We start from the raw sequence: 12099 nt of genomic DNA on the forward strand, positions 1-12099 counted from the left end.
AAGTTGTTAGTGAGGTTATCAATAGAGCCGACATAATTTGGGAATGGTGCCATTACCGAAGGCAGTAGGTCAGCAAGAGTCATCGTTGTGGCAGCATTAATGTTGCGGCTGCTATAGAAGTTATTATTATTATTAGCTTGTTGACAATGAGTCAGAACTTCGAATTTTATAAGGGAATGATCAGACATTACTTTAGTATACAGGAGTATCATAACTTTGGAGGTGGTGAAACCCCTGACAAGCACTAGATCTATCGTATTACCGTTGCGATGTGTGGGTTCATTTATTATTTGTGTAAAACCACAGCTATCAATTATAGTCTGGAGCACCACGCACTGAGGGTCCGATGGGGTATTCATATGGATATTAAAGTCCCCCATTATGATTATATTGTCGGCGTGCATCACTAGATCAGCAACAAACTCTGAGAATTCACTGATAAAGTCCAAATAGGGCCCTGGGGGGCGGTAGATACCAGCCAGGTCGAGAGGCAGCGGAGTGACAGACCTCATAGTAAGCACCTCAAACGATTTATATTTGTTATTTAGGTTAGGGGTAAGGTTAAAGTTTTCATTGTATATTAGTGCGACCCCCCCCCCCCACCACCACCACCACCACCACCCCTTTTAAGGTGACGGGCAATATGTGCATTCGTATAGTTAGGAGGAGATGCCTCATTTAGTGCGAAAAAATTGTCTGGTTTGAGCCAGGTTTTGCTGAGACCAATGACGTTAAGATTGTTGTCTCTAATGACCTCATTAACTAATAACATTTTGGAGACAATGATCTTATGTTTAAAAAGCTCATATTATAGGTATTGGGCTGTTTTGACGAGTTTTTGTTGAAATGATCCGTAGTAGCAATATTAATAACGTTGCGTTTATTATGCGTTAAATGTGCACTTTAAATAGTTTCGACCTTATCTAGGAATTGATATGACGGGAATTTTCAGATTGTTTGCTTGGTGCTGCGATAAACTGAACGCATAATAATTTGCCACCTCAGTAGAATGCATGTCTACCTCTGACACAGTCACAACAGAAAAAACATTATGTGAGTTGTGTATTATTCTACGAGAATTGCTATGTGTGCAGGGATTATCCAGCCTGTCGCTGGCTAGTTCTAGCTTAACTGACTCCTCACCCGGACTAGCAGACTCTGTAATTGTCTGCGACCGGGCTTGCTCTGGTGTAGTTAGTCAAGTGTGACTCAAACATTAGTCTATGTTACTAGCCAGGATGATTTATCAATAAACATTAGTCCCTGTTGTCTACAGTAGCTAGCCAGCCCCTTGTTAAGCGAGACTAATATGCTACTTCTCTCATCATTGCCTCTCGCAGGCAGGGGGCCAGAGACAATTACTCAATACCTAGACATCTTTCTAGTGAGATCACAAGTCCTGGCTATGTTTCTCTTTGTAATCTCTGACTGTCTCATCCTAGTGTCATTGGAGCCAACGTGTACAACTATATTCGCATAACCAGTGGTGCAATTAGCCTGTCGTACGTGTTTACTAGGCCTGTTGCGAGTTAGCTCCCTAAGATTAGCTTCAATGTCAGGGCTCTGGCCCCGGGAATACACTTAATTGTGGCTGGTTTGCTAAGCTTTATGTTTCAGGTGGTGGAGTCCCCTATGACTAAGGTGTGGTGCCCGGTAGACTGGGGTGTAGGACTAGCTAAAGGGCTAAATCTATTATGCGTCTCAACCGGTACACCGTAGCTTATAGGCCTTTTATGACTACTCTAAACTGGGCTAGTTAACTCGTTACTGCTAATGCTAGCAGATGCGTCCGCAACATCTAAACGTACAAGATTATTCTGCTGTAACTGGCGGACACGGCCCTCTAACAGAGCCAGCCTATCCATGAGTAAGGTGCACGACGCGCAGGAAGCCATACTCATGGTATTTTCTGTCACCGAGTGAAGTTCCTGCTGTCTTCCGGGAAGTGGTCGCGGTGTGCGGGGGTAGATTCCTTACGACCGGCGCCGCCTTTCTCCACGCTAGCTTTGTTAGCTTAGCAGCTAGCTAGCTGAGGGAGGGGTGGTGAGACAGAGATCGGGTGATTTGCAAGTTAGATAGGACTACTAAATATGTTTGGAAAGTAGTAAAGAAAGCTGTAAAACAATTAAAAGCACACAGATAGAACGATACTTAGCTTTTTCGCAACAGCGAGCAGTCAGCGAGTACTTCCGACGCTACATTGTGTATGTACACTCAAACACACTAAAAATAGTTGTTCGCTTTGACCAACATTAAAAAAACAACAGTCTTGTTCATGATTGGGGGTGGAGTGGATCTTGAGATCGACAGGTGAATCGGTGCGGCGTCTTCAGTAATGCGGACGCTGTATCGATGTGTTGTGGTGAATAAGGAGCTGAGCCAAAAGGCAAAGCTCTCAATTTACCGGTCAAACTACGTTTCCATCCTCACCTATGTCATGAGCTTTGAGTTATGACTGAAAGGACCCGATCACGGATACAAGCGGCCAAAATAAGTTTCCTTTGCCAGGTGGCGGGGCGTTCCCTTAGATATAGGGTGAGAAGCTCTGTTATCCGGGAGGAGCTCAAAGTAAAGCCCTGCTCCTCCACATCTGGAGGAGCCAGATAAGGTCAGGATGCCACCCGAACACCTCCCTAGGGAGGTGTTTAGGGCACCTCCGACTGGTAGGAGGCCACGGGGAAGACCCAGGACACGTTGGGAAGACTATGTCTCCCGGCTGGCCTGGGAACGCCTGGGATCCCCCGGGAGGAGCTGGACGAAGTGGCTGGGGAGAGGGAAGTCTGGGCTTTTCTGCTGAGGCTGCTGCCCCCGCGACCCAATCTCGGATAAGTGGAGGAAAACGGATGGATGGATGGGATGGGTGTCAAACTCAAATACAGAGTGGGCCAAAATTTCAAACTGAACAAAGCCGCGGACCAAGGTTGAACAAATTAACCTTTTAATAGGGACCAAACAAGTTTTGCATTGAATATTGAACAAGCAAGGCTTTATAGTGACATGCAAAATCGAGTTTCAAATAATAATAATAATAATAATAAAAAAATATCAATGGCATATCAAATACAATTTAAATAAAAATGTAATGCCTCTATTCTATTTGCAGCCTTCTGAGGTAAATATCAAAATAAACTTTTTCCACAGGCTGATAATACATTTGAAAATAAAATAACAATAATGAATGAATCAAACATTCAAGCCTGAAGTAGCAAGAGAAAGTGCATTAATAAAACGTTAATTATTGCTCAGTTTGCTACATTGATTTGCTTTACCACTGAATATGGAACAAGCAACGCTTATATAACTTAATAGTGCAAAATCAACTTTCAAAAAACAAACGAAAAAACATCAATGGTATATTAAATAAAATGTAAATAAAAAATGTAATGCCTCTTTTCTATTTGCAGCCTTCTGAGGTAAATATCAACATTAGCTTTTTCCACAGGCTAATACATTTGAAAATAAAATAACAATAAACAAATCAACCATTCAGGGCTTTTTACTGCTCAGTATGCGACACACTGATCTACCGGTAATCTGATGTGCCCAAACCAGATACCGTAGCGTCCCGGAAGAGTTAGTGCTGCAAGGGGTTCTGGGTATTTGTGCTGTTGTTTTTATGTTGTGTTACGGTGCGGATGTTCTCCCGAAATGTGTTTGTCATTCTTGTTTGGTGTGCGTTCACAGTGTGGCGCATATTTGTAACAGTGTTAAAGTTGTTTGTGCGGCCACCCTCAGTGTGACCTGTATGGCTGTTGATCAAGTATGCTTTGCATTCACTTATGTGTGTGTGGAAGCTGCATAACAAATCCCGTTTCCATATGAGTTGGGAAATTGTGTTAGATGTAAATATAAACGGAATACAATGATTTGCAAATGCTTTTCAACCCATATTCCATTGAATGCACTACAAAGACAAGATATTTGATGTTCAAACTCATAAACTTTTTTTTTTTTTTTGCAAATAATAATTAACTTAGAATTTTATGGCTGCAACACGTGCCAAAGTAGTTGGGAAAGGGCATGTTCACCACTGTGTTACATGGCCTTTCCTTTTAACAACACTCAGTAAACATTTGGGAACTGAGGAGACACATTTTTTAAGCTTCTCAGGTGGAATTCTTTCCCATTCTTTAAGTTGTTCAACAGTCCGGGGGTCTCCGTTGTGGTATTTTAGGCTTCATAATGCGCTACACATTTTCAATGGGAGACAGGTCTGGACTACAGGCAGGCCAGTCTAGTACCGGCACTCTTTTACAATGAAGCCACGTTGATGTAACACGTGACTTGGCATTGTCTTGCTGAAATAAGCAGGGGCGTCCATGGTAACGTTGCTTGGATGGCAACATCTGTTGCTCCAAAACCTGTATGTACCTGTCAGCATTAATGGCGCCTTTACAGATGTGTAAGTTACCCATGTCTTGGGCACTAATACACCTCCATACCATCACAGATGCTGGCTTTTCAACTTTGCGCCTATAACAATCCGGACGGTTCTTTTCCTCTTTGGTCCGGAGGACACGACGTCCACAGTTTCCAAAAACAATTTGAAATGTGGACTCGTCAGACCACAGAACACTTTTCCACTTTGTATCAGTCCATCTTAGATGAGCTCAGGCCCAGCGAAGCCGACGGCGTTTCTGGGTGTTGTTGATAAACGGTTTTCGCCTTGCATAGGAGAGTTTTAACTTGCACTTACAGATGTAGCGACCAACTGTAGACAGTGGGTTTCTGAATTGTTCCTGAGCCCATGTGGTGATATCCTTTACACACTGATGTCGTTGTTGATGCAGTACAGCCTGAGGGATCGAAGGTCACAGGCTTAGCTGCTTACGTGCAGTGATTTCTCCAGATTCTCTGAACCCTTTGATGATATTACGGACCGTAGATGGTAAAATCCCTAAATTCCTTGCAATAGCTGGTTGAGAAAGGTTTTTCTTAAACGGTTCTACAATTTGCTCACGCATTTGTTGACAAAGTGGTGACCCTCGCCCCATCCTTGTTTGTGAATGACTGAGCATTTCATGGAATCTACTTTTATACCCAATCATGGCACCCACCTGTTCCCAAATTGCCTGTTCACCTGTGGGATGTTCATTTGGAACATCCCACAGGTGAACAGGCAAATTATTTAAGTGTTTGATGAGCATTCCTCAACTTTATCAGTAGTTATTGCCACCTTTCCCAACTTCTTTGTCACGTGTTGCTGGCATCAAATTCTAAAGTTAATGATTATTTGCAAAAAAAAAAATGTTTATCAGTTTGAACATCACATATGTTGCCTTTGTAGCATATTCAACTGAATATGGGTTGAAAATTATTTGCAAATCATTGTATTCCGTTTATATTTACATCTAACACAATTTCCCAACTCATAAGGAAACGGGGTTTGTATTATGTGACTGGGCCGGCACGCTGTTTGTATAGAGGAAAAGCGGACGTGACGACAGGCTGCAAAGGACGCTAAAGGCAGTGCCTTACGCCTCCAATATTGTTGTCCGGGTGGAAATCGGGAGAATGGTTGCCCGCGGGCCAGAGTTTGACACGCATGGGTTAGAGTATTGGGTGGGACGCAACTGCAAGACTACTTTGGCCCAACTTCCTTCCACACGCGGCAATCTTCCTGAAAGTTTTGATTGTGGGTCACAATGTTGGGTGCGACACAACTGCTCTGTCACTATGGCCCCATTATCGCCCTCTTCCTTACACATCCCCTGATCTTCCTGAAATGTTTGTGGTGAGTCACGGTATCAGGAAGGTCATGACCACCAACGTCATGCATGTCGGCCGACTGAACCCCGTGGTGCAACAGGGGCGAGGGCCCATTCAACGGTTGAATCAGGGCCCGAACAGCGGAGAAAGCACCACAGATGCCATGCGAAGCACAGCAAGGATCCTATTATAACTGGTCCTCTATTATTATTATTATTATTATTATCCCCCTTAGATCTCCTTTTTAGGGCCTTAACATACATGAAAACACTTTTTTTTTGGCGAGTGCGTCTAGTTTGCCGTTGGCACATAGAGGGGTCCTGAACACGAACACTCAAAAATGGCTCCACGGTGCCCCCTATAAGGTTAGAAAAAATTAGCCTTTGGCACCCATTGCATGAAATTAGGTGGAGACGTCATGGCAGGCCGCAGAAAAAAGTCTCAAGAACCCATGTTTTGAAACAAACAGGAAATTTGATATTTTGAGTTTAAGCAGCCATTTTTGTGTAAAACCAGGGGTCCTATTAGACTCATTGAACTAGTCTTTGTGACTTTGACCAAATGAGCCCACATGAAAATGACAGTACAAAAATGGGCGATGATAAATTTTGAACCGATTTACTCTACATCTCAGGATGTGGGCGGGTGATTCGCCAAACGACACGAACACCCTGAAGTGCCAGATGATCATACCAATTCATAGTGAGCGAAACTCGGCGGTGAAAACTCTTCCGGGCCATCAGCCATCAAACTGTCAATACTTCACATCAGATGAACGGATATCCTTCCTTGATTGTATTTAGTGTATGATAAATGTGACACTCTGAAGTACCAGATAATCGTACCAATTCCCAGTGGGGAGAGACTGACGGTAAAAACTGTTCCTTGCTATCAGTCATCAAACTGTCAATACTTCACTTCAAATGATCGGATCCCCTTATTAACTTATATGATGGTTAAATGTCAATGTCTGCTCATTTGGAACACTTTGCTAGCAACTCCAATGGCGCCATGTGGGCGGAGCCTTTGACACTCGCAAAACAACACATAATTGAATAACTTTGCTCCACAAGGTCAGACATTGATTATACTTAGCGTATATAATCACATGACACTTCCTTAATTACTAACAATGCCACAGGAAATGCCCCCAAAATTACTCGCCTCAACCATTAGCCTATGTCTCTGATGTAATTTTAACAAATTATTTTGATGTTCATACAAGGCACATTGAACAGACTGATTACAGGGTTTTGCCTTAACTGCCAAGATACCTGTGGCGTTGAAGCCGTGGTCACAATGACGTCATCGAGTAATTTGCTATGATGATATGATTTTCTTTAAAAAGGCTAAAAAAAATGTATACATACAGTGAAGAAAATAAGTATTTGAACACCCTGCTATTTTGCAAGTTCTCCCACTTAGAAATCATGGAGGGGTCTGAAATTTTCATGGTATTTGTGTGATAAAGCTGAAAATAAGTATTTGAACACCAACATTAATATTTGGTAGAGTAGCCTTTGTTTGCAATTACAGAGGTCAAATGTTTCCTGTAGTTCTTCACCAGGTTTGCACAGACTGCAGGAGGGATTTTCACCCACTCCTCCACACAGATCTTCTCGAGATCAGTCAGGTTTCTGGGCTGTTGCTGAGTAACACAGACTTTCAGCTCCCTCCAAAGATTTTCAATTGGATTTAGGTCTGGAGACTGGCTAGGCCACTCCAGAACCTTGATATGGTTCTTACGAAGCCACTTCTTGGTTTTCCTGGCTGTGTGCTTTGGGTCATTGTCAAGTTGGAAGATCCAGCCACAACTCATCTTCAATGATCTGACTGAGGGAAGGAGGTTTTTGGCCAAAATCTCACAATACATGACTGCAGTCATCCTCTCCTTAATACAGTACAGTCGTCCTGTCCCATGAGCAGAAAAACACCCCCAAAGCATGATGCTACCACCCCCATGCTTCACAGTAGGGATGGTGTTCTTGGGATGGTACGCATCATTCTTCTTCCTCCAAACACGCATAGTGAAATTATGACCAAAAAGGTCAATTTTGGTCTCATCTGTCCACAAAACTCTCTCCCATGACTTCTCTGGATCATCCAAATGGTCATTGGCAAACTTAAGACGGGCCTTAACATGTGCTGGTTTAAGCAGGGGAACCTTCCGTGCCATGCATGATTTCAAACCATGACGTCTTAGTGTATTACCAACAGTGACCATGGAAACAGTGGTCCCAGCTCTTTTCAGGTCATTGACCAAGTCCTGCCGTGTAGTCCTGGGCTGATTCCTCACCTTTCTTAGCATCATTGAGACCCCACGAGGTGATATCTTGCATGGGGCTCCACTCCGATTGAGATTGACCGTCATGTTTAGCTTCTTCCATTTTCTAATGATTGCTCCAACAGTGGACCTTTTTTCACCAAGCTGCTTGGCAATTTCTCCGTAGCCCTTTCCATCCTTGTGGAGTTGTACAATTTTGTCTCTGATGTCTTTGGACAGCTCTTTGCTCTTAGCCATGCTGAATGTTTGGGTCTTACTGGGGTGGACAGGTGTCTTTATGCAGCTAACGACCTCACACAGGTGCATCTGAGTCAGGATAATACAGTGGAGTGGAGGAGGACTTTTAAAGGCGGACTAACAGGTCTTTGAGGGTCAGAATTATAGCTGATAGACAGGTGTTCAAATACTTATTTTCAGCTGTATCACACGAATAAATTGTTAAAAAATCATAGATTGTGATTTCTGGATTTTTCTTTTTAGGTTATCTCTCATACAGTGGACATGCACCTACCGTGAAAATGTCAGACCCCTCCATGATTTCTAAGTGGAAGAACTTGCAAAATAGCAGGGTGTTCAAATACTTATTTTCTTCATTGTACATATAAAACAAATCTGTTTTTAAAAATTAGTATAACAATTTTTTTAGCGTTTTGTCACATTTTCAATTGTTGCTGCTTTTTGTACGAGCCATTTTACAGACTTTTAATGACTTTCTTTTTACAACTAGCAACAAATCTAGCATTTTCTTCTGGTGTTATAGAGTGTACTTGTGTTTATAGACTCTACTTCTGTCCGTCGATGTCCCTGGCAAAAGTAGAGAGCTGAAGCGAGCATGACGTCACACTTGCTACGCGCTGTTGTTCCAGTTGGACTTACTCTTCTTAAAGCCACCACTGCCCTCTTAATATTTGCACATTTTGTAGATGGCTGTCCGAAGTTATATCTGCAATGTATGTATGTATATATATATACAAATCACGTCCACATCGCGGACATACTGACAACGCTTCAGACAATGGCGTGCGTTTTGTTTACATCCAGTTTCGGTAGCGCGGTTTTCGGTGATCAAAATCTTTTTTCGGTGGTCAAGTTTTCGGTACATCACTTGTCAATAGTGCACAAACAATAGGCTATATCAATTCATACTGTAACGACCAGCTAATGTTACTGTTTCATGTTTGTGTGGTTTGGATTTGATGTCAGTTTTTCCCATGTTTGCAAACACCATCCATGCCTGAAAGGTGATTGGCGGAAAATGAAGAAATGTTGCTGTGTGTCCGGAATAGCGTGGACTCATGAGACCAAAATGTTTGCATGGGAGGTAAAACCTGTTTGAATTGCACCGTTGTTTTTCATAAGATTGATAACAGTAGTTAAAAATAGCGTCAAACTTTTTGTGATTTCTTTTGGGGGCTACAAAATATTACATTACTTTAACATGTTTTCAAGTTTAAAAAAAATAGCCCTTATTTTCAAGGTGTGGCGTTAATAAAAATGCTGTGGCAGCGCGCCTCATTCAATTACATTAAGGCGAAACCCTGGATTATGTTAAGCGTGGTGATTAATAACATGTGGATGGGCGTCATGGCAGAGATTCTCCTTGCCTTAAAACATCAAACTTTCTTGACTTCACTTTAAATGATCAGAGACTTATCCAGACTTCTTGTTTTCTCGCTAACCTCAATTGGTTCTTGAACATGGTTTGTAAATTGAAAAGTTTGTATAATGAAGAGTTTCTTCCTCACTGGCACTCATCAAGGGCAGACGCTCCCCTACCCTGTCCCTTATCGCTCTTGTTTGCTTCTTTTGTCTTGTCTTGTCTTAACGTTCTTGTTGCCCTTTTTGCACTGCTCTCCAAATCTAAACAATGCGACTAATTAACTGGCCTCTCAACAAAATTGACAAGATCTTGTTTGGGGGAACCTGCCTGTCTTGATGTAGCTGTTGTTGCTGGACACACGACGGACTCTTGGGAGAACAAGGAGTGCCGCGTGCCTGGCGTTCCTTCAGTCGAGGACGTGAAGATATCCACCTATTTGGAATTATGACAACAGGACATCTGCTGATTGGAGTAAGTGTTGCTCTAGTTTGTCGACAAATTAGAAGTTGCTGGCAGCCTCCAAAGTACCCCAAAGCTGCCACAAATGATTGGATGATTCAGGCAGAACTGTGGACAATCTTGTAATTTGGATAACATCGGACCATCTGCGCTGCAGGATGAATTTGGGGACCAGTAATAGACAATTATGAGTGAAAAGCAAAGTTTATTTTCGCTCGCAAACAAATCATTCTAATTTGGATTGTTTCCCTAGCTTTGAGACTCTCCTGAATGTCAGTGTGGCGAAGACACACCAAACTCCCTTCTTGTCTCTCATGGACACACACCTGTTGTTGTTGCCTTTGGATTGATTAGCCGCTGCAAGAACACCAAGGTCGTGGAACAGAGACACACGCACACATACCCCACCACCCATTCCACGTCTTCGACGCTTAAATCCCTTAGGGGTGATGGACGGGTGGGCACTGCTTCTATAGCAGCAGCCTGCCTCCGTAGCTCCCACTCCCTCCCCTCTGTTGCAAGTCTCGAGTTGTATGTTGTAATATGTATATGTGCTTTCCTATGGAAGTTTGTTTCCCACTCCAGACTGGGCCACCTTGGGATTTAATTTTTTTTTAGTCATCCTCCCCCAGCGTCTACCTTTTTCCTATCTTTTACGGGGCGCCTTCAAAGTCTCAATTAAAGTTTATTTATATAGCCCTTAATCAAAAGTGTCTCAAAGGGCTGCACAAGCCACAACGACATCCTGCGACCCATCGGGGTTCTTGTTCTCTAACCCTGTACACTGTTTGTATGTGTAATCTTGAACGGGTTTGTGCCGAAAACAACATTTTGTTGTACTTGTGCAATGACGATAAAGATCCATACCATTTCCATACCATAGTAAGAAATAATGTACAAATTAATAATGGGTTCCAGCCTCAACAAAAGTCCCTATTTTAGTTAAGGTATGTACAATTTGAACACAATATTAAGGGATATGCAATACTGAATATCAAAAAACATGAAAAGAGGGTGATGAATCAACTATGTATATGATAACTAAGTCAAAAACACAACAAGCTGCTGTGTCACCATAGTGACAGAGAAGTCACTATGGTGCCCTCTGATAAACACAATCACAAACTCTCCAACTTTAACAACCATATTACTACAATAAACATTTAAAAAAGTAAAAACCAGCCACATTAACAGGGGCAGAGAAGCTGACGAGAAGCAGCAGACAGAGGGAGGGAAGCCGTGTCTGCATGTTTATGCTTTGGAAGAGCGAGGGGAAGCTCTGAAATGAGAGCAATACCGTGTGTTCCTTCGCTGTGATATAAGTCTGCTCTGGCAAAATACCGGTCTACTTACAATTAAAACTTGATGTGGTTACTGACTTGGCTTTGTGTTGTGGTCATGCTTGTGAGCGCCATGAATGTACACGCAAAAAGTTTTTTTATTTTTTTATTCTACACGCTGCTCTGTTGAGTTTTTGGAACGCTAATTGAGTTAGCAAATTGAACAAAACTTGTCAGAAGGCGAAAAAACTAAGAAAAAGCACACATGCTGGAATGTGGGACTTGACTTCTCCTGCGCAGCAAGTGAAGTGGAAGGCTCCGCCGCCCCAACAATGTTTCGCTTTGCTTTCTTCCCTGCAGTCGCCTAAATGAAGCATTCGTACACAGAGACATGGTTTGCACACAAAGGCATATTTTGCTGGCTCAAAAAAATTTATAAATCAAAAAGTTGGCACATAGAGGGGTTCATAAATCGAAATTCCACTGTAGTGAATATTTGATGTGATTTACCTTTGTTTCACTCATTTGCTGCCTCTTCTATTTTGGTACATATCCTCAATCAACAAGATCACTGAGTCATTGGTGACTGTAGTGCACTGAGTTGGTTATATTTATTGGTAAACAAAGTAGCTTCTTGTAAAAGTTTCTTCAGCTTTTCGTTAGTGTTTGGGTGTTTCCTAGATTTAAATCCACCAGGCGTTGTTTGTTTGTATTATGTGAGTCGCATGAAGACCAAAAAAATGCATTTTATTAGACGCCATAATGCC

The 12099-nt window shown here is 42.4% G+C and overlaps 1 protein-coding gene across 4 annotated transcripts in view; it reads left to right on the forward strand.

Moving 5' to 3' along the window:
- The window catches only part of sonb (SON DNA and RNA binding protein b), a 110248-nt gene that overhangs the window by 69691 nt on the left and 28458 nt on the right, over positions 1 to 12099 (forward strand). The gene's annotated exons all lie outside the window — the stretch shown is intronic.

Source organism: Nerophis lumbriciformis, linkage group LG01 (genome assembly GCF_033978685.3).
Source record: "Nerophis lumbriciformis linkage group LG01, RoL_Nlum_v2.1, whole genome shotgun sequence".
In the NCBI taxonomy this organism is placed as follows: domain Eukaryota; kingdom Metazoa; phylum Chordata; class Actinopteri; order Syngnathiformes; family Syngnathidae; genus Nerophis; species Nerophis lumbriciformis.